The following is a 22,839-nucleotide window of genomic DNA, read 5'->3' as shown; positions in this document are numbered from 1 at the left end:
CCTTCCAACTCTACGATTTGATGATTCCATGACTCCTCTGTTAACTCTATCACTTTAACCCTTCCATTTACAAACGGCATTGCTATCACAATTGTTGTTGTGTAGTTGTTTAGTCGTGTCTGACTCTTCGTGACCCCATGGACCAGAGCACGCCAGGCACTCCTGTCTTCCACTGCCTCCCGCAGCTTGGTCAAACTCATGCTGGTAGCTTCGAGAACACTGTCCAACCATCTCGTCCTCTGTCGTCCCCTTCTCCTTGTGCCCTCCATCTTTCCCAACATCAGGGTCTTTTCTAGGGAGTCTTCTCATCTCATGAGGTGGCCAAAGTATTGGAATCTCAGCTTCAGGATTTCTCCTTCCAGTGAGCTGATTTCCTTCAGAATGGTTAGGTTTGATCTTCTTGCAGTCCATGGGACTCTCAAGAGTCTCCTCCAGCACCATAATTCAAAAGCATCAATTCTTCGGCGATCAGCCTTCTTTATGGTCCAGCTTTCACTTCCATACATCACTACTGGGAAAACCATGGCTTTAACTATATGGACCTTTGTTGGTAAGGTGATGTCTCTGCTATCACAATTACCTGATGTCAAAACAAGCATAAAAACAACGGCACAAACACCTGCCATGTATGATATAGTTGTGATTTCTGCATTCCTGGGGGGGTCGGATTAGATGAGCTTTGGGATACCTTCCGATGCTTCAGTTCTCTGATTAAAAATATAGGTAAAGGTAAAGGTACCCCTGACCATTAGGTCCAGTCAAGGACGACTCTGGGGTTGCACGCTATAGGCCAAGGGAGCCGGTGTTTATCCGCAGGCAACTTCCGGGTCATGTGGCCAGCATGACTAAGCTGCTTCTGGTGAACCAGAGCAGCGCACGGAAATGCCGTTTACCTTCCTGCCGGAGCGGTACCTATTTATCTACTTGCACTTGGACGTGCTTTCAAAATGCTAGGTTGGCAGGAGGTGGGACCGCTCAACAGGAGCTCACCCCGTCGCAGGGATTTGAACTGCCAACCTTTTGATCGGCAAGTCCTAGGCTCTGTGGTTTAGACCACAGCGCCACCCGCGCCCCCAGATTAAAAATATAAACATCCACAATTAAAATATTTCCGCCCACATATTTCCACCCACCCACCCTTTATATTGTGGGGATCCTGATTAGGCATTCAGCGGGGGGGGGGGAGTACTAATTTAAACCTTCCCTCCAACACCATGTTCCCAAGGAAAACGCCTGCCATTTTTTGAGGTTGGGGAAAAGCAGACAGAACGTTGGGTTGTCTCCAGGGCTGTGCAAGCAGCATTCCACTTGTGCTACGGATCTTCCCCTTCCTTTCCCCACCGCAGCCCCCAAAATGTGTTCCAGAGGGCTCCCCTTTGGAGCAGATTCGGAGGGCTAACAGGAAGCTGCAGAGGAGTGGGCAGTTCCATTTCACATGCAGAACACCAGCCTTGGATACAACCCATTATTGGGATCCCAGACAGACTGGCACAGAGTTACTGTCCCACTTTCCCCTTACAGGAGAGCAGCGATGATTAGGTGCACCTGCTGAACTCAACCATTGCTGCAGCACCAGGGGCTGCCAGACCATTTGCCAGCCCCCCCTTTGGTTAATTTGCTGTGCCTTCTCATCAACATCACAGCTTTTGAGTTATATATAATAAGTGTTACATGTGCATCTAGGTGTAGATATTTTATTTTGCATCCGACGTAAGTGGTGCTCTCACCTACGTGGCTCTTATGATTGGCCTTCCTTGGGGACATCCCAATAGCCTATCACCAACCCTGCCACTCAAATCTTTTCACAGGGACATTTCTTCCCCACTCCTTTCTCTCTCTCCATAATTAAATGCCACGACTTGTGTCATTCGGCACAGCGCTGTGATCCTCTCATTGAGGGAACAATTTTATCTCTGAACGCTTTTTTTATTTTATTCCTTGTGCCTAAATCAGATGATTGCTTTCACACATGGTTGGGCAGACAATTTGTATGCTGATCACCATAGAAACCTGCAGATATAATATGGAAGCGTTATGACCATGAGCTGGCAGCGGGAAATGAAACGACAGGATGGAGGAACTGCTAGAAAAACAGCTTATTTCTCTTTGTTCTTTATCAGGATTAACCCTGTTCCTCCCCAATGACTCCTTGACTAGATAAAGATCAGGCCCTCTGTCAAATCTGTATTTATTCCTCCCTACCCCCTTGTTAAAATACACCAGTATTCTAATCCCACTTAAAAAAAACCACAGGCCAGTTTACTAAAAGCATGCCTGTCCATCATGCTTTTCTAAACGGAACTGTAATGGCAATACTTTGCTGAAGAAAACAAGAAACAAGAAACCCTTTCTTGTTTTTGTTATGTGCATGCTTCTGTGAGCATCGATTCAAAACTTAGAAATGTCTCAGTCATGTTTTTTGATTGGCATCTTTCATATCTTGTCTCAAGTGCAGATTGGTTTACTTCTGTGCGATGCAGTTGGAGATTTGCAGTGTGTCTGTATCTAGTGCTATACCTCTTCAGTTTCACCAGTGTTTAGAAAAGGAGTACCTAAAAGGAGTATGTTTCCCAATATCAGGGTCTTTTCCAGGGAGTCTTCTCTTCTCATGAGGTAGCCAAAGTACTGGAGCCTCAGCTTCAGGATCTGTCCTTCCAGTGAGCACTCAGGGCTGATTTCCTTAAGAATGGATAGGTCTGATCTTCTTGCAGTCCCTGGGACTCTCAGGAGTCTCCTCCAGCACCATAATTCAAAAGCATCACTACTTCGGCGATCAGCCTTCTTTATGGTCCAGCTCTCACTTCCATACATCACTACTGAGAAAACCATAGCTTTAACTATACGGACCTTTGTTGGCAAGGTGATGTCTCTGCTTTTTAAGATGCTGTCTAGGTTTGTATTGCTTTTCTCCCAAGAAGCAGGCGTCTTTTAATTTCGTGACTGCTGTCACCATCTGCAGTGATCATGGAGCCCAAGAAAGTAAATCACTTTTTCTTTACCAATCTAGCTGATTCCCTGATTATGCAAAGTGTTTTTGTCTGGCCAGAAGGTTTCCCTGAACTCTGATAATGCCTTGTGGTGGTCTGCATGGAGGATGCAGAGGGGTGTGGGAGTACATGTAGAAACTAACTTACTGTACAAAAGTAAATTTTACATTTGTTGCTCCACCTACTTTTGCCTCTGGAGCCACCTACTGCTGGCATGTGGCCCTCAGAAGGTTCCCCAGAAGGGAGTGTGCCCCCCTGAGCTAAAAAGCCCCCATTTTAAACCAGGCCTCTGAATGCCATGCATTCCAGCTCTCCCTCCCCCCCCCTCTCTCTCCATTGTATTACAAATTCTATAAGCCTGAAAAGGCAGGATGAGGTGCATTATTATCTATGAATCTCAAATTCGACAGCAGCAGCAGTAGTGGCAACAACAACAGAAGCCGCCTGGACTCAGCATCATTACTTGCTCTTCCCTGCTGCAAATGAAATATGTGCAGGTTTTCCATGCTTGCTCTTGCAGCTCTTAATCAGCAAATATATATAGTTTCAATAACATCCAGCGGTTTGCCCAGATCATTTTGTCATCAGCAAGGAAATTCATTCTAAAGTATCGCAGGGCTCCCTGAGAAGAGGGATGGACTGTTAAGCCACTCTGGAATTGTAGCTCTGTGAGGAGAATAAGGGTCTTCTAACAACTCTCAGTACCCTTAACAAACCACAGCTCCTAGAATACTTTGGGGAAAGCCATGCTTGTTTAAAATGGCATGATAGAGCTTGTTTAAAATAGCATGATAGAGCTATCATAGAGCTATGATAGAGATACATGCACAGTGTAGATTGGGTCTATGTGCACGGCGTAGTGAGCTCCCGTTGCTCTGTCCCAGCTTCTGCCAACCTAGCAGTTCCAAAGCATACCAGTACAAGTAGATAAATAGGAGCCGCTGTGGCGGGAAGGTAAACGGCGTTTCTGTGCGCTCTGGTTTCCGTCACGGTGTCCCGTTGCACCAAAAGTGGTTTAGTCCTGCTGGCCACATGACCCGGAAAGCTGTCTGTGGACAAATGTCAGCTTCCTCGGCCTGAAAGCAAGATGAGTGCCACACCCCATAGTTGCCTTTGACTGGATTTAACCGTCCAGTGGTCCTTTACCTTTACCTTAATAAGATAATTCAGATAATACCTATCTGAAACCGCCAAACTCCATGAACTCCAGTTTGAGTACATTTCCCCTTTAAAACAGTCTTTTAACTTGGATCGATGGCTCTTTGTGTTTTGTACAGTTTGTTATGCCTGTGGGGCAGAACTTATGAAGGGCAGCGTCCTTTAGCTCCAGGATTTACATGTGCACCTCCCTGCCTCTCTCTTCTTCTCACACCCTTCCCCAAATCTGCACCTGACTGTTGGGGGAAACTCCAGAACAGCTTCAGGAGGTGTGCAGGAGGGAAGCTGCATTGCACAAGTTTTAATCCTTGTATTGATGGAGCGAGTTATGCAGCACGGCATTGGATGCAACCCTAGAAGTATAAATAATGAACAAAACTTCGGTTCTTTGGCTGCAGTCAAGAAGAGTTTGGATTTGATATCCCGCTTTATCACTACCCGAAGGAGTCTTAAAGTGGCTAACAATCTCCTTTCCCTTCCTCCCCCACAACAAACACTCTGTGAGGTGAGTGGGGCTGAGAGACTTCAGAGAAATGTGACTAGCCCAAGGTCACCCAGCAGCTGCATGTGGAGGAGCGGAGACACGAACCCGATTCACCAGATTACAAGTCTACCACTCTTAACCACTACACCACACTGGCAATCATTGCAGCAGCCCCAAATAGGAAAGTGTGGCTATTGTTGCCTCTGTGACCCAAATCTGTTGGAACAAGTCTATCTGCCTGATCTCACTGTGCTGCCACTAGCATATTGCCATATGAAGATGAAACTTCTGCTACTCTGCATGTTTGATTATTTCTCTGAAACTTTAGGACAGGTACGGCTAAACTATTTTAGCCCAAGGGTTGTGTTCACCCAAGCCAACCCTTTGGAGTTTCATGCCAACATCCACTCACATGTGCATGGGATTCGCACAGGCTGACACACAGAGAAAGAAACCAAGAGAGACTCCTTCCTCAGCCAATCCGTGCAGGTGTGCTGAAGACATCCAACAACCTCCTATCCGCTCATCAGATGATTAATCTGATAACCAGAGAGGTGGCAATTCGCATCCCCACCAGAGTGCTGGGTCTTGTGTCTACTTTATTTTTATTTTTGCTACCACTGCTAAGATCAGTGAGGTCATGGAGAGCCATGAAATGTGCTGGTGGACAGTAGATCCAGCCCTCACACCGAGGTTATTCACTGGTGCTTTAGGACAACCAACACTTAAATCCCTATTGTGTTTTGGAAGGAACTGGCTTAAAGAATAGCATTTTACCTGCATTTGGAATTTAGGTTATCTGACTCAGTGGAAATTGTGTTTTTTTCTTCCAGTAAATTGGTTAAAAAAAAGGGGAAACTACTGTTTAGCAATCTGAAAGCTACCTTCGCTGCAATTAAAATGCCCAGAAAAGCCAAGCAATGAATCAGCATATATTTATAACTTAGAGACAAGGAACCATAGATTTAGCTGGCAATTTCTCTCATTACAAGCCCTGAACAGTACAATAAGGGTCTAATGTCAGGTTGGCTGAAGCCGTGAATAGGAACAATTCTGTTTGGGGCTAATGATGACAATTTTTGTTGTTGCAGGGCCCCACTCTTTTCATACTATAATACCCCTTTTCTTCTACCTTCTTGCCTACAAATTGAGAGGGCACTGCAAACATACTACTACTCCAATGCTTAAAGAGATGCATTGGTTACTGGTCCATTTCTTAGGCACAACTCAAGGTGTAGTGTTTGGAAGTACCTGAATGATTCGGGCCTGTTAGGACTAGAAAAGACTTTAGTCCAAAACTCTGGACAGCCATCACAAGTGGGCTTAGTTAAGGCTGAGCTAGGTAGACCGGTTGACTTGGTTTAAGGCGGCTTTGAGAGCCAGTGTGGTGTAGTGGTTAAGAGCGGTAGTCTCGTAATCTGGGGAACCGGGTTCGCGCCTCCGCTCCTCCACATGCAGCTGCTGGGTGACCTTGGGCTAGTCACAAGTCTCTCAGCTCCACTCACCTCACAGAGTGTTTGTTGTGGGGGAGGAAGGGAAAGGAGAATGTTAGCCGCTTTGAGACTCCTGAAGGGGAATGAAAGGCGGGATATCAAATCCAAACTCTTCTTCTTCTTCTATTCATATTTTTACTGTTGCACTGGAGAAATTGCATTCTGGTTCCAGTTCTGCAAAACCTGTAAGGTTTTTTTTTAAGAAAAAAAACAAAAACCAAAACCTCTCTCTGATTTCTCTGCACATTATGATTTCTCTGCACAATGTGATTTCTCTTCACATTATACCTGCCACAAGACTGCTGCAGCTTTGTGACACTCTGTCAATCAGTGTCAGGAAAAGCTGCTTCCTAAACAGAGGAAATAGCACAGTGGGAACCAGCAACTTGGTTGCAAAGACTGGAGTAATCTCCTGACTTAAAAGAAGAATGTTATTTATTATAAGATAATTAAAGAAATCTATGCACCGGGTATATGGGGGGAGGTATGCTGTATTTAAATAAAAACAGGAGAGAGAGAAAACACAGGGGGTGGCAGCTGCAGAACCTTAGTGGTAGGGGAGAATGTGTAGCAAAGAATATAGAGAACATGTTTCTCATGCAAAGGGCCCAGAGCTCAATGGCTGGGTATTGGGGCTTGCATTCAAAAACTTCCAGGTTCAATCCCTGGAATCACCAGGCAGGGTTGTGAAAGGCTCTGAAATCCCATAGAGCTGCTGTTGGCCAGGGGTAGCAAACTCCAAGGCCCTCCAAATGTTGTTGGACGACAGCTCTCATCAACCTCAGCCAATATAGTCAATGGTCAGGGATGATGGGCGCTTTAGTTCAGCAAAGTCTGGAGGGCCACAGGTTAGGCACCTCTGGGGCAGAGGATACTGAAAGCAGAATCAGTACCGGATTTACATATTAGCTAAACAAGCTATAGCTTAGGGCCCCACTCCCTTGCCCCCCCCCCAAAATAAAGGAAAACAAACACTGGATGTACTTTTCCAAAATATAAGATGAAAAATAAATACAATAAAACCTAAATACAGCAACAGTGTTTTGTGTTGTGTAGGCTCCTATGATGTAAGTCATGGGCCCCGCCTGCTAGCCTGCTCCCTAAAATATCACTGGTTTGCTCATTTCTACATCAATTACTTTGATAAAATACATATTTTGTTATGTGCAGATGGCTTTAGGTACTTGTTAGGTCTACAAATTACCATATAGCATATATTCAACACAAAAAACAGCGACAATTTGTTGTTGACAAAGGACAGCTGGACATATAAAGGGCCCCATTACTGTCAGAAGAAGAGGAGGAGGAGGAGGAGTTTGGATTTGATATCCCGCTTTATCACTACCCGAAGGAGCCTCAAAGTGGCTAACATTCTCCTTTCCCTTCCTCCCCCACAACAAACACTCTGTGAGGTGAGTGAGGCTGAGAGACTTCAAAGAAGTGTGACTGGCCCAAGGTCACCCAGCAGCTGCATGTGGAGGAGCGGGGAAGCGAACCCGGTTCACCAGATTACGAGTCTACCACTCTTAACCACTACACCACACTGGCTCTCTACGTGGAGCTTAGGGCCTCATCAAACCTAAACCTGGCCCAGCGCAGAATGCAGAATGTTGCTGCACACCAAGTCAGACCACTGTCCTACCTAGATCAGGATCATCTGCACAGATTAACAAGGGTTTCAGATGGAGAACATGCCCAGCCTTCCCTGGAGATGCTGAGAATTGAACCCGTGGCTTTCTGCATGCAAAACAGATGCTCTACTGCTCTGCTGCTCTGCTGCTCCCTGGTCCTGAGCTAGAAGGAGCCAATGGTTAGACACATTGTGAGGCAACTTCCTTTGGGAGTCCCAGTTCCAGTCCTGGGCATCTCCAGTTTACAGGGTCAAATAGTAAGGTGGGGGGGGGAGGGACAGGCCTCTGCTTAAGGCTCTGGAGAGTAGACAGGGGAAACAAAAGTGAGCTAAATGGACAATTCAACAAATAAGTCCAGCCTGGTATAAGGCAGCTTCTTATAGAAACAGTACATTTCACTGATATGTATCCCACTTAGAATGAGCCAACTGTCCTTCTGCTGTCTCTTTCAGAACCCAGGCAAAGCTGGAATGAAATTGTTGGCACCCATAACTGTAGGCTCTGTAGCAAGAAATGCCTGACCTTTGGCCACATCCTGGCAACGCTGCCTAAAGAACAAACCACATAACTAATGACTCATCCTTCTCTGTCATTAAAAAGCACGCTAGTCCCTTCAGAGTTAACAGATAGCTTTTTCTGTTTTGGTTAAAATGTTGATATATAGTCAGTCTGTTATTTATATTTAGGATATATTTGGAAGTGTGCACATAGCTTGCTAAACTCTCGAGCGATTGGAGTGCCTATAAACCATACAATCAAGAAGTGATGACGTGCCACATCAGATTTGACAGGGTGTTCATTTAAATCTCTGAGGGGAAGCACAATTTTCATCTGTCTGGTTCCGTCTCCAAAATGTCATTGATAATTTAGCTTGAAGAAGCTGTTGAAATAAGTTCTCGAAATGCTCAGGAGCTGTTAACATTTGGAGAAGGGTTCTTGCTTCCGCAGACCTTCCATTAACATTCCAGGTGTTTAACATTTCCAAGTTCCCTAAAGTGTAGGGTGCTCAAGGTGCAGCCTTATATAGCGTAAGCTTTGTTGTAATGGGTGTAGTAGAGACCTTTATCTGTTTGCTTTAAAATCAAGCAGGCTACGATGACCCCACCCTTCTTCCAAGGTATGGCTGGTTCATTTGGGCACACGGCATTATCCCAGTGATCTCACCTGCCTGCCTTCTTACTTTCAGCCAATGCAGCAGGTGGAACGGTTTATCAGCTTCCTCCTTCTTAGTCTCAGACCACACTCACAATATACAGTTAAAGCACAATGATACCACTTTAGTCCCTCCAAGTGTCCCTATTTTCCAGGGACAGTCCAGATTTACAGAAGCCATCCCAGTTTCTGATTTGATCCTGGAATGTTCCGCTTTTCCTTAGGACCTCCCTATTTTCATCAGAGAAATATTGTAGGGTATGGTAGGATGTCCTTATTTTCATTGGTGAAATGTTGGAGCGTATGGAGTTTTGTGACCCCCAAGCCAAGGAGATAAGTAACTATACAACCTTTAGAAGACATCTGAAGGCAGCCCTGTATAAGGAAGTTTTTTGTTGTTGTTTTTTTAAAAAAGTTTAATGTTTGATTATGTTTTATACATGTTGGAAGCCACCCAGAGTGGCTAGGGAAACCCAGATGGGTGGGGTATTATTATTAATAATAATAATAATAATAATAATAATAATAATAATAAGTCCCTATTTTCATTAGAGAAGTGTTGGAGGGTATGTAAACAGTACTGGCTTCCCACAGGGAATTCTGGGAGCTACAGTTTGTAAAGAGTGCTTAGGGTTGTTAGGAGACTCCTAGTCCCCTCTCAGAGCTACAATTTCCGGAGTGGTTTAACAATCAACTTCTGTTCCCACGGAACTCTAGGATCTGCCACTCTGAGAGGGGAATAAAGGTCGACCAAGGACTCTCAGCACCCTCAACAAACTACAGCTCCCAGAATTCCCTGTGGGAAGCCATGGCTGTTTAAAGTGGCATCATAGCGCTTTAAATATACAGTGTGAATGTGGCCTTAGTAGTCTTCCCATGATCTGGAGCTCTTCATTACCAAGGTTCCCAGTCATGAATCCTGATAATGCAGGGTGCAGCCCTGTGGCCCCAAACTTGCTACCTGCCCTGTCCAGTCCAGGTAAGCAGCATCACACACACCACTACAGTGGTACTTTGGGTTACATACGCTTCAGGTTACACACTCTGGTAACCCAGAAATAGTGCTTCAGGTTAAGAACTTTGCTTCAGGATAAGAACAGAAATCGTGCTCCAGCGGCACGGCGGCAGCAGGAGGCCCCATTAGCTAAAGTGGTGCTTCAGGTTAAGAACAGTTTCAGGTTAAGAACAGATCTCCAGAACGAATTAAGTACTTAACGCGAGGTACCACTGTACTTTATGGCAGAAGCAGAAACATGGGGAAGGGTAGCACCTGCGCCCCTGGTTCCCAGCGCAGCTCAGGCTGAATGTCCAAATTCAGTTAGGGTGAATGGCAGGGCAATTGTTTTCCACCTCTGGCAGACTTTGCTATGCTCAGCTCAACCTCACCTCCTACTAGGAGTCTGAGTGCTCTTTGGAGTGGCTGTTTTCTTCCAAAGTACGGAGGAAGAGCCTCCTCAGATGACTCTGATCTTAACAGACTCTGTGGGATGAGTTCCCTGATTGTAATGAGTCATTCAAAGTCAAACTGATCATCTTGACACTGTTTCCCAGCCTCACAATTAGAATAATAAAACATAACAAAATGTGTTTCTGACTCTGCCGGGCTAGAATTCCACACCTCCTCCCAGCATAGGAGCAAAGGAAGCTGTCTTATACTGAGCCAGGCCTTGGGTCCAACTGCGTTACAAAAATGTCTGCATATGGGACATGAAGGCCGGCAACATCAACCCCGCGGTGTGGGAATCCCTTGTAGACAAGTGCAATGCCTGGAGGCAGTCAGGTTGTGCATCCATAGCAGTGTCCAGAGGAGGAATGACTGCTGGGAGGAGCTCAGAGAGAAGAAACACCATGGTGCCTTCATCTGTCCCAACTGCAACAGTACATGTCTCTCCTGTATTGGTCTCTACAGCCACAGCAGGTGCTGTAAGCTTCCAACAGTTTTACTTCATCCCCAAAGGTGCACCCCTCCATTGTCTCCAAAGACAGACAGATGTCAACAACCAACTAGCTCAAGACACAATTCCTTGTAATAAAGAGGAGTTTTGATGCCACTGAGCTGATAAATTTGTACTACCTGCTTCTCTTATGGCTTACAAAACTTTCCCCCATTCATTATTATTTTATTTACGTCTTAATCGTAGAGGCACTATGATTCTGAGCACAGGTGGATTAACTTGAAAGTGCACTGAGGAAATCTTCCGTGGAAAGAAATTTATTCACCCTACCCACGAACACCTCGCAAGGATGCTCAACCCCACACTCACCAAAATTCTGGAAAAAATCTCGGTTGTCCTGTCCCAAAAATGGGGTAGAAAAACTGATGCATCTTTGGCAGGGGAATAATTATTTTTGAGAAACTGGAGGATAGACTTCAGCAAAGCATGATCTCCAACAAACCACTTCATTAGGAGCACCATTAGGAGCCTGGGTCATCAATGGTTGTAACCAGGAGAACACAGTGCCAAGGAATAGTGAATCCTCTTCACTGATAGGGATTGAAGTAAGTCTTCAAGTAAGAGTGTACACTACTGTATGGTGAAGGGATGAGGAACATGTGGTCTTCCAGACGTTTTCGTACCCCAACTCCCATCATTGCTGGCCATTTGCTATGTTTCCTGGGACAGATGGAGTCCAACAACTTTTGGAGACTTACAGGTGCCCCAATGCTGGACCTTTGATGTTGGGCTCATCCATTCTTCCCTTTCTCCCTAAATTTTGACTGTTTCCCCCCTGATTTCAAGGCAGGAGAAGAAGAAGAAGAGTTTGCATTTGATACCCCGCTTTATCACTACCCGAAGGAGTTTCAAAGCGGTTCACATTCTCCTTTCCCTTCCTCCCCCACAACAAACACTCTGTGAGGTGAGTGGGGCTGAGAGACTTCAGAGAAGTGTGACTGGCCCAAGGTCACTCAGCAGCTGCATGTGGAGGAGCAGGGAAGTGAACTCGGTTCACCAGATTACAAGTCTACCACTCTTAACCACTAGAGGTTTTTCTTTTGGCCCACCACTCTCCCCAGGAAAACCCACTGTTTGCCACTGAATTGGGACAATTGCCAGTGTGTAGAAAACTGTATTTATATTTGTTCCAGTTCAGCAGTAAACTGTGGGTTTTTCCAGGGAAAGTGGCAGGATAAAAGAAAAAGCTGTTGGACCCCTGCTTAGAAATCACAGGACAATCATAAGTGTGGATGAGCTCATTTCTGCTCTGGAACTTATTGGGAGGAAAAGTTATCTGCCTGGGATTTATTCTAAGCCATTCTGTCCTCTGGTCAGCTGCAGTGTGGACATCTGGCTTCTGTGATCACCACCCTGTTGCCTCCTGCTTGCTCCATCATGACTGATACTATGTCTTGCCCCATGGGCTTTATTTGGCCAACAAACAAACGCAAGAGGAAATAGCAAACCAGAGAGAGAGAGAGAGAGAGCAAACACAGTTTAAGGAAACAATTCTAAAAGAGAAAATAGCATTTACTATAAATGAAAAAATTGAAACAGAATGCTTGGCTGTGTTCCACAAAAAAGGAAATTGCAGCAGAATAACTAAATTGTGATCGTGGAGGATGCTTATGGAAACAATTTCAAATGAACCTCCCGCTCCCACCTCCGGAAATCAGTCCACACAAATGAAGCTGTTGTGGGAATACGAGGTAACTTGCTGTCCTGCCATAATGTAGCAAAGATACTCAAGAAACAGGCAGCCTCATACGCTGTTTTCTATTTTGCTTTCTCATTCCCGGCTGACCTCAAGAACCTCAGTTCCTCCACACATGATTGATTGTCATAAGGGACCTTAAAGCAATCCTATTGTGGGAAGCAAAACTGATAAGGTCAAACTGAAAACCTTCTTAATGTGTTATATAAACTGAATTCTCGTTGCCCCTTTCCCACTAGCAGCAGTTAAAGAGCACTAAGCTCCACTTAATGACTTGATTGAAAATCTCATAGCCCTCAAATGTAGTGTTGAGACATAATACTCCCACAAAACACAGCCAGAGGAGATAGATATTAATGCTGGTTCAGGAAACAAGCATTTCAAACCCATTCACTGTAATGGTCGCCCTGCAAGGAACAGCTGAAATAAAGTGGGAAGGAAGGAAGGAAGGAAGGAAGGAAGGAAGGAAGGAAGGAAGGAAGGAAGGAAGGGTACTAGCAAATTCCTGACTAGCATCTCCACTTAAGACCTGGAAATAGCCTTGGAGAGTCTCTACCAATTACAATAGTCAATACTGAACTAGATGCACCAATGGTCTGATTTGGTGTTGGGTACCTTCCTAGGTATCCAACCTAGGTACCCTTCCTAGCTATGGTTTTCCCAGTAGTGATGTATGGAAGTGAGAACTGGACCATAAAGAAGGCTGATTGCCGAAGAATTGATGCTTTTGAATTATGGTGCTGGAGGAGACTCTTGAGAGTCCCATGGATTGCAAGAAGATCAAACACACCCATTCTTAAGGAAATCAGCCCTGAGTGCTCACTGGAAAGACAAATAGTGAAGTTGAGGCTCCAATACTTTGGCCACCTCATGAGAAGAGAAGACTTCCTGGAAAAGACCCTGATGTTGGGAAGGACTGAGGGCACAAGGAGAAAGGGACGACAGAGGATGAGATGTGAGATGGTTGGACAGTGTTCTCAAAGCTACCAGCATGAGTTTGACTAAACTGCGGGAGGTAGTAGAAGACAGAAGTGCCTGGCATGCTCTGGTCCATGGGGTCACGAAGAGTCAAACATGACCAAACGACTAAACAACAGCAACAACACCTTCCTAGGATCCCAGAAACTGAACTGTTCACTGAAACAGGAAACAGAGGGTAGCTGTGTTCAAAACTGCACAGGATACAAAAACAACAGTAACAGAGTAGCTTTATTAGGACCAATTCTTATTGGTTTGTCCTAATAAAAGTATGGCACACTTCTGTTGCTTTTGGATTTCTCCTGCCACCCCCCAGAAGGCCCTCTCAGATAATTGCAGTGGCGTAGCGTGGGGGGTGCCAGGGGTGCCGGCCGCACCGGGCGCAACATTGGGGGCGCGCGTTTGGCCAGCCCTTCGCAAGACAAAAGTCCATAGGGAAATCTCCGGGACAACGGGGAAGCGCAGCGCGTCTTCCCCACTGTCCTCGGACCTCCTCCGAAGCCTGGCGGTGCGGCAGAGAGACCTCCTCCCGCCGCCAGGCTTCGGAAGGATGCTCCGAAGCCTGGCGGCGGGAGGAGGGCTCTCCGCCCCACCGCCAGCCTTCGGAAGGCTGCTCCGAAGCCTGGCGGCGGGAGGAGGTCTCTCCGCCCCACCGCCAGCCTTCGGAAGGCTCCTCCGAAGCCTGGCGGTGGGGCGGAGAGACCTCCTCCCGCTGCCAGGCTTCGGAAGGCTGCTCCGAAGCCTGGCGGTGGGGCGGAGAGACCTTCTTCCCGCGCCAGCCTTCGGATGGCTGTCCTGAAGACTTGTGCTGGGAGCAGTGGCGTAGCGTGGGGGGTGCAGGGGGGGCCTGCCGCACCTGGCGCAACATCTGGGGGGGCGCGGAAGAGACTCGAGTGCTAAAATCCACGGGTTAGGGGGCGCAAATTACTTGCCTTGCCCCGGGTGCTGAGAACCCACGCTACGCCACTGGATAATTGCAAGCTTTATATGCCTAAGATTGGGCCATTTTGCTGCACTGGCAATCATTAAACTATATATAAGAAAACCAATGGCACTGCATCTTGCAGAATTTAGGCTTAAGGCAGAAGAACATTTGGCTTTGTTGATGGGAAGGGCCTCAAAATACGATGAGAATCCATACGGCTGCCTCTGCAGTTGGACTGGCCAAACCCCTTGACATTTGCCAATGCAACACCCATGCAGTGCTATCCAGTTTGCACCCTCCTTGCTCTGAAAGTGACGGTCAAATGGGTGTTCTACATTTTCTCTGTCTGCAAAGCAGATTAAAAAATTGAATGGTCTATAATGTAAATAACAGGGGGTTTGGATAGTGGCTAAGAATGTGAACTGGGAACTCCCTGGTTCAAATGTCATCTTGGTCACTTACTTACTGGGTGGCCTACTTTCTCTGTATGTCCTACTTTTACAGGGCTGTTGCAAGGATCACTGAGATAATGTGTAACACTTGGGATCAGGATATCTGGAAGATCGTCTCATCCCTTGTACACCCAGCCATACACATGTGCTTTTGCATGGCTTGAAGAGTGGCTGAAGGAACGTCTCCACCCCCACCGTTCAGCCCGGACACTGAGATCCAGCTCCAAGGGCCTTCTGGCGGTTCCCTCACTGTGAGAAGTGAGGTTACAGGGAACCAGGCAGAGGGCCTTCTCGGTAGTGGCGCCCACCCGGTGGAACACCCTCCCATCAGATGTCAAGAAAATAAACAACTATTTGACTTTTAGAAGACATCTGAAGGCAACCCTATTTAGGGGAGTTTTTAATGTCTGATGTTTTGTTGTATTATAAAATTTTGTTGGAAGCTGCCCAGACTGGCCAGCCAGATGGACGAGGTAATAATAATAATAATAATAATAATAATAATAATAATAATAATGGGATGCATCCTTGAACTCTGAAAATGCCTCTTGATTACCTGGATTGAGGGTAGAGAGAAGTGTGAGTATGTGCAAAAACTAGCCTGATGTACAGAGGTAAAATTTATATCTGTTGCTCCACCCACTTCTGCCTCTGGCCCTGCCCACCTCTGGCATGTGCTGCCACCCTTCCCCCAAAGGTTGCCCAAATAGGAATGTGACCCTCGAGCTGCAAAAGATTTACATCTCAAAGGATATAAGTAGTAGATGCGAAACCACAGCGGTTCCTGGTGTGGTGTGGGATCAGTCGCACATTCTTTCTGCTTTCGTCATAATTGTACCTTTGTCATTGTTTTCTGTTGCAGTTCAGTTTCAAGTTTATTAAAAGTCTGAGGCCTTCAGAAAAAAGGAACCACAGGAGGCTCAGAAAAGGGCAAGCAAAATGGAGAAGCGGATGGAGTGACTCCGTTATGAGGAAAGGTTTCAGCATTTGGGATTTTTTAGTTGAGAGGAAAGCTGAGCAAGAGGTGCCATGAAAGAAGTGTATAAAAGTATTCATGGGCATCTCTCGTATCGCTAGAACACCTGGATGTCTAATGAAGTTGAATGTTGGAAGGTTAAGGACACAGGAATTCTTCATTCTGTGCATAGTAAAACTGTGGAACTTGTTCCCCCAGAATGCAGTGCTGACCACCAACTTTAAAAGAGGATTGGAGGATAATGCTATCAATGGTTACTAGCCTTGATTGCTATGCTCTGCCTCTACTATAGAGTCAGAGACATTATGCTTCTGAATACCAGTTACATGTTTCGACCTTTAAACCTCCCTCTTAAATAAATTCAGACAAGACTCAAATTTTGGTTTGGTTTTTTGGCAGAATTTAGGCCACAACTTTATTGATTATAGCAAGTGAATGGTTGCATAGGCTCTGGTTCGACTAGCTCCCTGCACCGTTGCAGGTAGCGCTGACCCAGGACAACAGCATAGGTCGGCCTAGGGTGAACACCTGGATAAGCGGAAAACTGGGAACAGGGTATCTCTGCCACCCAAATGCTCCCCTGGACTCAGGCACGGGCACAACCCCCTCTCAGGGGCTGACCAAACCATCGAGTCCCTGGATTCCTTTAACGGAATACCCTTCACATAGGGATGGCGAGAGCGTTCTCCCATCCCTGTCACCTGAACCAGAGCTTATCCGCAACCTTACAAGTTGTGACAATTTGCTACGCAGCAGGCAAAACCTAAATGGCAACAGCCAATCAGCCAAGTGGGGAAATTCCTGCTGTGCCCCTGTCTCAACGACAAACGACACACAACGGCATAGCAAGGACAAGCACACAAGCCCTAAATATAGGGAGAGGTGGGCGGGTGTTCCGATGCACGCACCAAAAGAGGAAGCTCTGGGTCACATGCATAAGTATATATAGGTCTCTTGGTTCATTTAGCCTGCGTCCCATTGGCCTGATTGAACCCTGCATCAAGGGACCTACCAATCGGGTGTTGTGGCTATCCAAACGTACCCACCCACAACACAGGGTTAGCTTGCCAGGTCTCACTGCAACATGATTTGCTGGAAACTGCAGGAGGGGAAAGTAGTCTTCTGCTTGGATCCTGCTTGTAGTTTGGCTACTGTGAGAGGAGGATGTGGGACTAGATGGGCCATTGGCCTGATCCAACAGGGATCTTCTTATCGTCTCAGGATCTTCACCTTTGTTGTTGTTGTTGTTGTTTAGTCGTTTAGTCGTGTCCGACTCTTTGTGACCCCATGGACCAGAGCACGCCAGGCACTCCTGTCCTCCACTGCCTCCCGCAGTTTGGTCAAACTCATGCTGGTAGCTTCGAGAACACTGTCCAACCATCTCGTCCTCTGTCGTCCCCTTCTCCTTGTGCCCTCCATCTTTCCCAGCATCAGGGTCTTTTCCAGGGAGATGGCCATTTTCACCTTTAGAAAATGTAAAACAAAATTATCGATTCCATACAATGAGGGGGAAAGGGAAATTCAAAAATTTAAGTCAGCCCAGTCACCTTTTTCATTGTTAATTTCTTTAAAAACAAGAAAGCCAGTCTTCCTCAACAAGACTGTAGAAGTTGGTTAAGTAACCTTCACTGCTGGGAATAAAAAGCTCTGCAGCTGATTCAGTTATGTGAGATTTTCTAGAAATAGCAGGCCTTCCTGGAAAAGGGGCAGTCAAGGGACTTAAAAGTCATTTGTCCTAAGTGTCTGTGTGTGTCTGCAATGTAGTAGTAAGAGTCCTGCATTTCTAAACGTTCCTGAGCGATGCTTTGCTCTCTCTCCCCACACCCCCACCCCGGTTTTCTTTGCTCTCGCCTTTGCCTGTGGTTTTTCTGGCGATTCAGCTGATACAGTACAGGAAGGAAGGGTGGATCTGCTGAGAGTTCCTGTCTTGCTGTGAGTCACTGATACAGACTGCTGTTCTTGCACTTTGCATGCCACTGTTGGGACGTCAGGAATGCGGGCTGCAAGAGGTGAGAAGTGACCGCTGCTCATAGTGCTGTTAGAGACCACAGTTTACGATTCTGCAAAGGGAACTTCTGCCTCCTTTCTTGGAAATTAAAGGGAGCAGCAAAAAAGGAAAGCACAACTTGGCAACAGACTGGTTTTTGCATCCTGGAATAATTCACTAACGTAAAAGATCACAACCTCAGTATTTTCAGCCGTGCCCTTTTCTTTTCGCATCTATAACCAGGATTTCTATATTCAGGCAGCATTTCCATGTAAAAGTGGAAATTAGGGTTTCATAAAAAGGTAAAGGGACCCTGACCATTAGGTCCAGTCGTGATCGACTCTGGGGTTGCGGCGCTCATCTCGCTTTATTGGCCAAGGGAGCCGGCATTTGTCCACAGACAGCTTCCGGATCATGTGGCCAGCATGACTGGCGAACCAGAGCAGCGCACGGAAACGCCGTTTACCTTCCCACCGGAGCAGTACCTATTTATCTACTTGTACTTTGACGTGCTTTTGAACTGCTAGGTTGCCAGGAGCAGGGACCGAGGAACGGAGCTCACCCCGCTGCGGGGATTCAAACTGCCGACCTTCTGATCAGCAAGCCCTAGGCTCTGTGGTTTAACCCACATCGCCACCTGCGTCCCTAGGGTTCCATAGTCCAGGAGAGAGAAAAAAGTACCCACGTATGTTTACCTAGCTTATGCTGTGCTACATATCACTGTGGGTGTTCCCTTTCAGCTCTCTCCCTTTATTTCAACTGCCTGATTCCACCAGAGAGATGATTTATAGCCATATGACTCAATTCTGCAAACACATGAGGTTTTCTTCTTCTTCTTTCATACAGAATCTAGTGGTGCAACAAAGTGGAAGGGTAATTGAAAGAGCAATGCAAAGAAATTATAAAAATGTTTTTGCCCCTTTGCAATCTTAGTTTTTGAGCTGGTTGATGTGGTTTGACACCATATCTGATGTGGGAAACTGCCATTTTCATTTTGAATGATAACCTCAGCAATGTGGTTAGAGAATTTTCAGGACACCATGAGCACATTTGTTTTCCTTGTTCTACTGTACAGGTGTGCCGTTTGCCACTGTTGGTTATTGGCCATTAATGAGCATTAGAAAAACAATTGCATCTGGCTTTGCCTCCTGCAGGCCTTCCTCTCCTGTGGTGAGGAACTTCTAAGCACACACGCTATGGGCTGCTGTGACATCACTGTGGCACATCAGAAACCATGCTTTTAGCATCTTCTTTGAAGTCACTCAAGCACTGCACCAAGTTACTTCCACATTCATCAGACTAATGAGATATAGGTATCTCTTTACCCAGAAACACTTCTTGGACCTGGAAGATCTGAATAACTAATTATTGGACCAAGTACAAAGATCTTCTTCCTTGGTGAGGTTTATGAGTGGGTGGCTGCTGACCAATTGAGGCATTTTGGGGTTTTCCAGATCCATTTCAATTGGGGTGTACTGAGACGAACTTTGTCACCTTGTGTCAGGAAACATACAGAGTGAGTCCCCAGTGTGAGTGTGTTTATAATGATTACTGTACAGATTTTGTGTATTGTTTTGATATGTTTGTATGATATTTTATTGTATTGTAACTATTGCACATCACTTTGACACCCTTTTAAAAGTATAAAGTTTAATAAATCAAATCAAAATCTATAAACAAAGGCTTGTTGTGATCAGCACCATGTACAGGTAGTTGCTTTTGCCTTCCACCAGCTAAACAAATTGATCTGGGCTCCATATTTAGTGCCACAGTCTGGCTGTGGGAAACTGCAGTGAGACTAACCCTTGCTGTTACTAGGGCCACATTCACACCAGACATTTAAAGCAATACCAGACTACTTTAAAAGGGCATATCTTCCTTCAGAGAATTCTGGGAGCTGTTGTTTGTTAAGAGTGCTGAGAGTTGTTAGAAGACCCTCTGGAGCTCCAATTCTTAGAGTGGCTTCACCATCAATCTCTCTTCACAGGGAACTCCAGGAACCATAGCTAGCAACTCTACACCTATAGCAAATATATTTGGAGCCCCCAGACTTCTTTGAGGGAAGCCAGGACTGGTACCTAGGGCTTTAAATGTCTGGTGTGTGGTGGCCCAGGGGTTCCCCCTTCTTGTGCGATTTCAATCACATGAGGGACAGAAAGTGAAGGAATGTTCTACGACCCCCCTCCCTCTGTTATGTCCCCATCACCAACCCCCAAACTATGTTTTATTTCATATGTTGCACTTTTATCCCTCCAAGGAGGCCAAGGTGCCATGCAAGGTTCTCCCCTCCTCATTTAATCCCCACAACAGCTCTGTGAGGTAGGTTAGGGTGAGAAACAGTGACTGGCAGCCCGTCTTCAGGGAAATTCAGAGAAGAGTGACTTCAAAAATTAGTAATTAAAAATTCAGGTCTGCTGTCTCTTCTGTTTCCTATGCTGTGGCAATAAACGTCTTTGTATGTCTTCTCCACTCCTTTTACCCCTCTTTTGTCTCCAAATGAATTCCTGAAAGACTTGGTGTGTTTTTTTACAAAAAGAGTTAAATTTGATATATTATAAAATTAAAAACTTTCAGGCAAATTTCCTGCAAAACATTTGAGGAAAAAACTCCCCCTCCCTTTTTGGGGGTGCTTTTTTATATACCCAAACCCAAGACAATTCCTCCTCTGTTATTCCAGCACTCAATAAATCCTTATGGGAGTGGTCATATGAGGAATATTAGTTGATCTGTCATGGCCTAAGAATGCACAAACAGGAAGGCTTTTGTGCAGAAGCCCCAACCACCTTCTTCAGCATATCAGTGTGATTATTTCCTCGCTTCACCATTTAACAGGAAATGAATTTGTTCAAGGAAGGCTAGTCAGAAAGGTTTCTGGGCCAAAGAAGAAAAATGTACAGAGGAACTTCATGCCACATCTTTGAACGTATCTGTACGAGACAGTTGTTGATAAGCGTCTGTACTTGTGCCCAAAGCAATGCATTCATTTGTCAAGACAAGCTGAGGCCTATAGAGCCAGAGAGAGAACTGCTAGACTGAAGAGACCAAAAGAAGAAGAAAGAAACGCATGGGAAGTAAGGATTATTTCAGTTTGGAAATGCATATTTCTATTAATACTTTCACCTGGTATGCAGCGATATGTACACACCTAAATTTCTGCAACATGACTTGCAAGATCTTCTTTGCAGAGTGAACTGTGTCCAGCGAATGTGATGGAACACTCTTTGCTCATCAGTTATGTGTGATATATTCTATGAGGCAATTACACCAGGAACAAAATTATCACCATTACGTATGGGTGGACTAACTCTCAGGTGTCTCCATGTGCCAGCCATCTTATTTTCACTTTCCTGTTTCGACTGCAGAACTGATTTGTGGGGAGATTCAGGTAGGTAGCTGTGTTGGTCTGACGCAGTTGAAACATAAAAAAAAATAAAAATTGTCCAGTAGCACCTTAGAGACCAACTAAGTTTGTTCTTGGTATAAGCTTTCGTGTGCATGCACACTTAGTTGGTCTCTAAGGTGCTACTGGACAATTTTTAATTTTTTTAAAATATATTTTGATTGGTGGGGAGCAGAAAACATATTCAGTGACACTGTCATCTTTGACACACTCCCCTTGGAATAAGTCCCCTTGAATTCTTTTTTTTTTATGAATGGCAGTTTACAGAATATTATGCTGAACAATGCCAGCCAAATGACACAATGGGGGAGGGGGAGGCCAGTTTATATGCTCAGGGCATTGCACATGGGAGTTATATGATTTGTGTTCACAAAATGTGAGGTAGGTCAGGTTGAGAAACCATGGTTTGCTTGAAGCAGCAAGTTCTAGGAGCGATTTGAACCTGGGTCTTCCTAGTCCAACCCTAAGAGTCTACCCACTATACCACACAGTTGTCATTTTTTAAAATCTGTGAAAAGTCCTTGAAACAAGCACTTAAAGCCATTGTGTGGTACTTATCACTTGAAAATTCTGCAGCTTCTGAGAAGGTTCATTCTCCAGGGTTGTATGTGAATGGTGACAGGACTCCTGTTTTGTTGCATATATAGTTATCTGCTTATTATCTTGAAGAAATGATCTGAACACACTCACCCGCTTCTGTTTGTTTCCTCCAGACATGAGCTGTTTTCCCTCCTACCTTAAAAGAAGAAACTGGAAAGCCCATACCTCAACTTGGTGCCATGGAGGGTTCACCTTTGGACAGCAGCCAAGAATGTGATAATTCATTGTTGGGAAAGCATAATGATAACGCAGCTGTGTAGCACTGGGAAGTCAGCTCCCATGGGTTGTTAAATGTGGAAACACATTGACTGACTTTTTAATAGCTCGGCCTACTGAGTTACAAAGCTTTTACTACCACACACTGCTGCAAGAGCAATGGATTCTAGCACTGGATTCCCTCAAAGCATCCGTATCAAAGATCTTGCAACACAATCAGCCTTTTGTTACAAAGAGTGTTTCCAAGATACATTTTCCATTATTTGAAGCTTTAACTTAGTGTAAAATAAATACTATGAAATTGTGTGTGAGAGAGATTTTGATTCTGGTTTTATGCTGCTTATTATTTTCTGCTGGTGATGCTTTTATACATTGATTGTTTTAGTACTGTTTGATTGTATTTGTATTTTATTGATTTTAAATTGTGAACTGCCCAGGGGACACAGTCGATTGGGTGTGGATGGCACAGAAAAAGCCTAAAGAAAGGAATCATAATGAATCCACCAGCCAGAAAAACACAGAAACACAGCTTTGCTTGACTACTGTCTCCTCAACGAATTGGAGACATGACGTTTCCTTACAATGGAGATTCCTTGTGAAGTTCTTCCTTAAGGAATCCTGTGATCTTGAGCAAGTTTGCGTTCTGGCACCTAAGATGTCTGGTGAGGTGCCTCTGTCTCCCTCATTATTTACTTGCAGTAGGAACTTAAAACCATTTCTGTTTCCCCAGGCATTTGATGGCTAAAATA

At 45.3% G+C, this 22,839-nt stretch overlaps 2 long non-coding RNA genes across 2 annotated transcripts in view; one reads left to right on the top strand and one right to left on the bottom strand.

Annotated features, from left to right (window-relative positions):
• The window catches only part of LOC308585238, a 382,477-nt gene that overhangs the window by 275,531 nt on the left and 84,107 nt on the right, over positions 1 to 22,839 (bottom strand). The gene's annotated exons all lie outside the window — the stretch shown is intronic.
• LOC308585425 lies at positions 20,575 to 22,396 on the top strand. The gene is made up of 2 exons (XR_014007390.1): positions 20,575 to 21,259; positions 21,988 to 22,396. It is a non-coding gene; the product is annotated as an uncharacterized lncRNA (long non-coding RNA).

The sequence above is a fragment of the Podarcis bocagei genome, assembly GCF_964188305.1.
Source record: "Podarcis bocagei genome assembly, chromosome: 4".
Lineage (NCBI taxonomy): Eukaryota > Metazoa > Chordata > Lepidosauria > Squamata > Lacertidae > Podarcis > Podarcis bocagei.
Note: the sequence above shows the minus strand (reverse complement) of the source record. Positions and strands in the feature narration are given on the sequence as shown.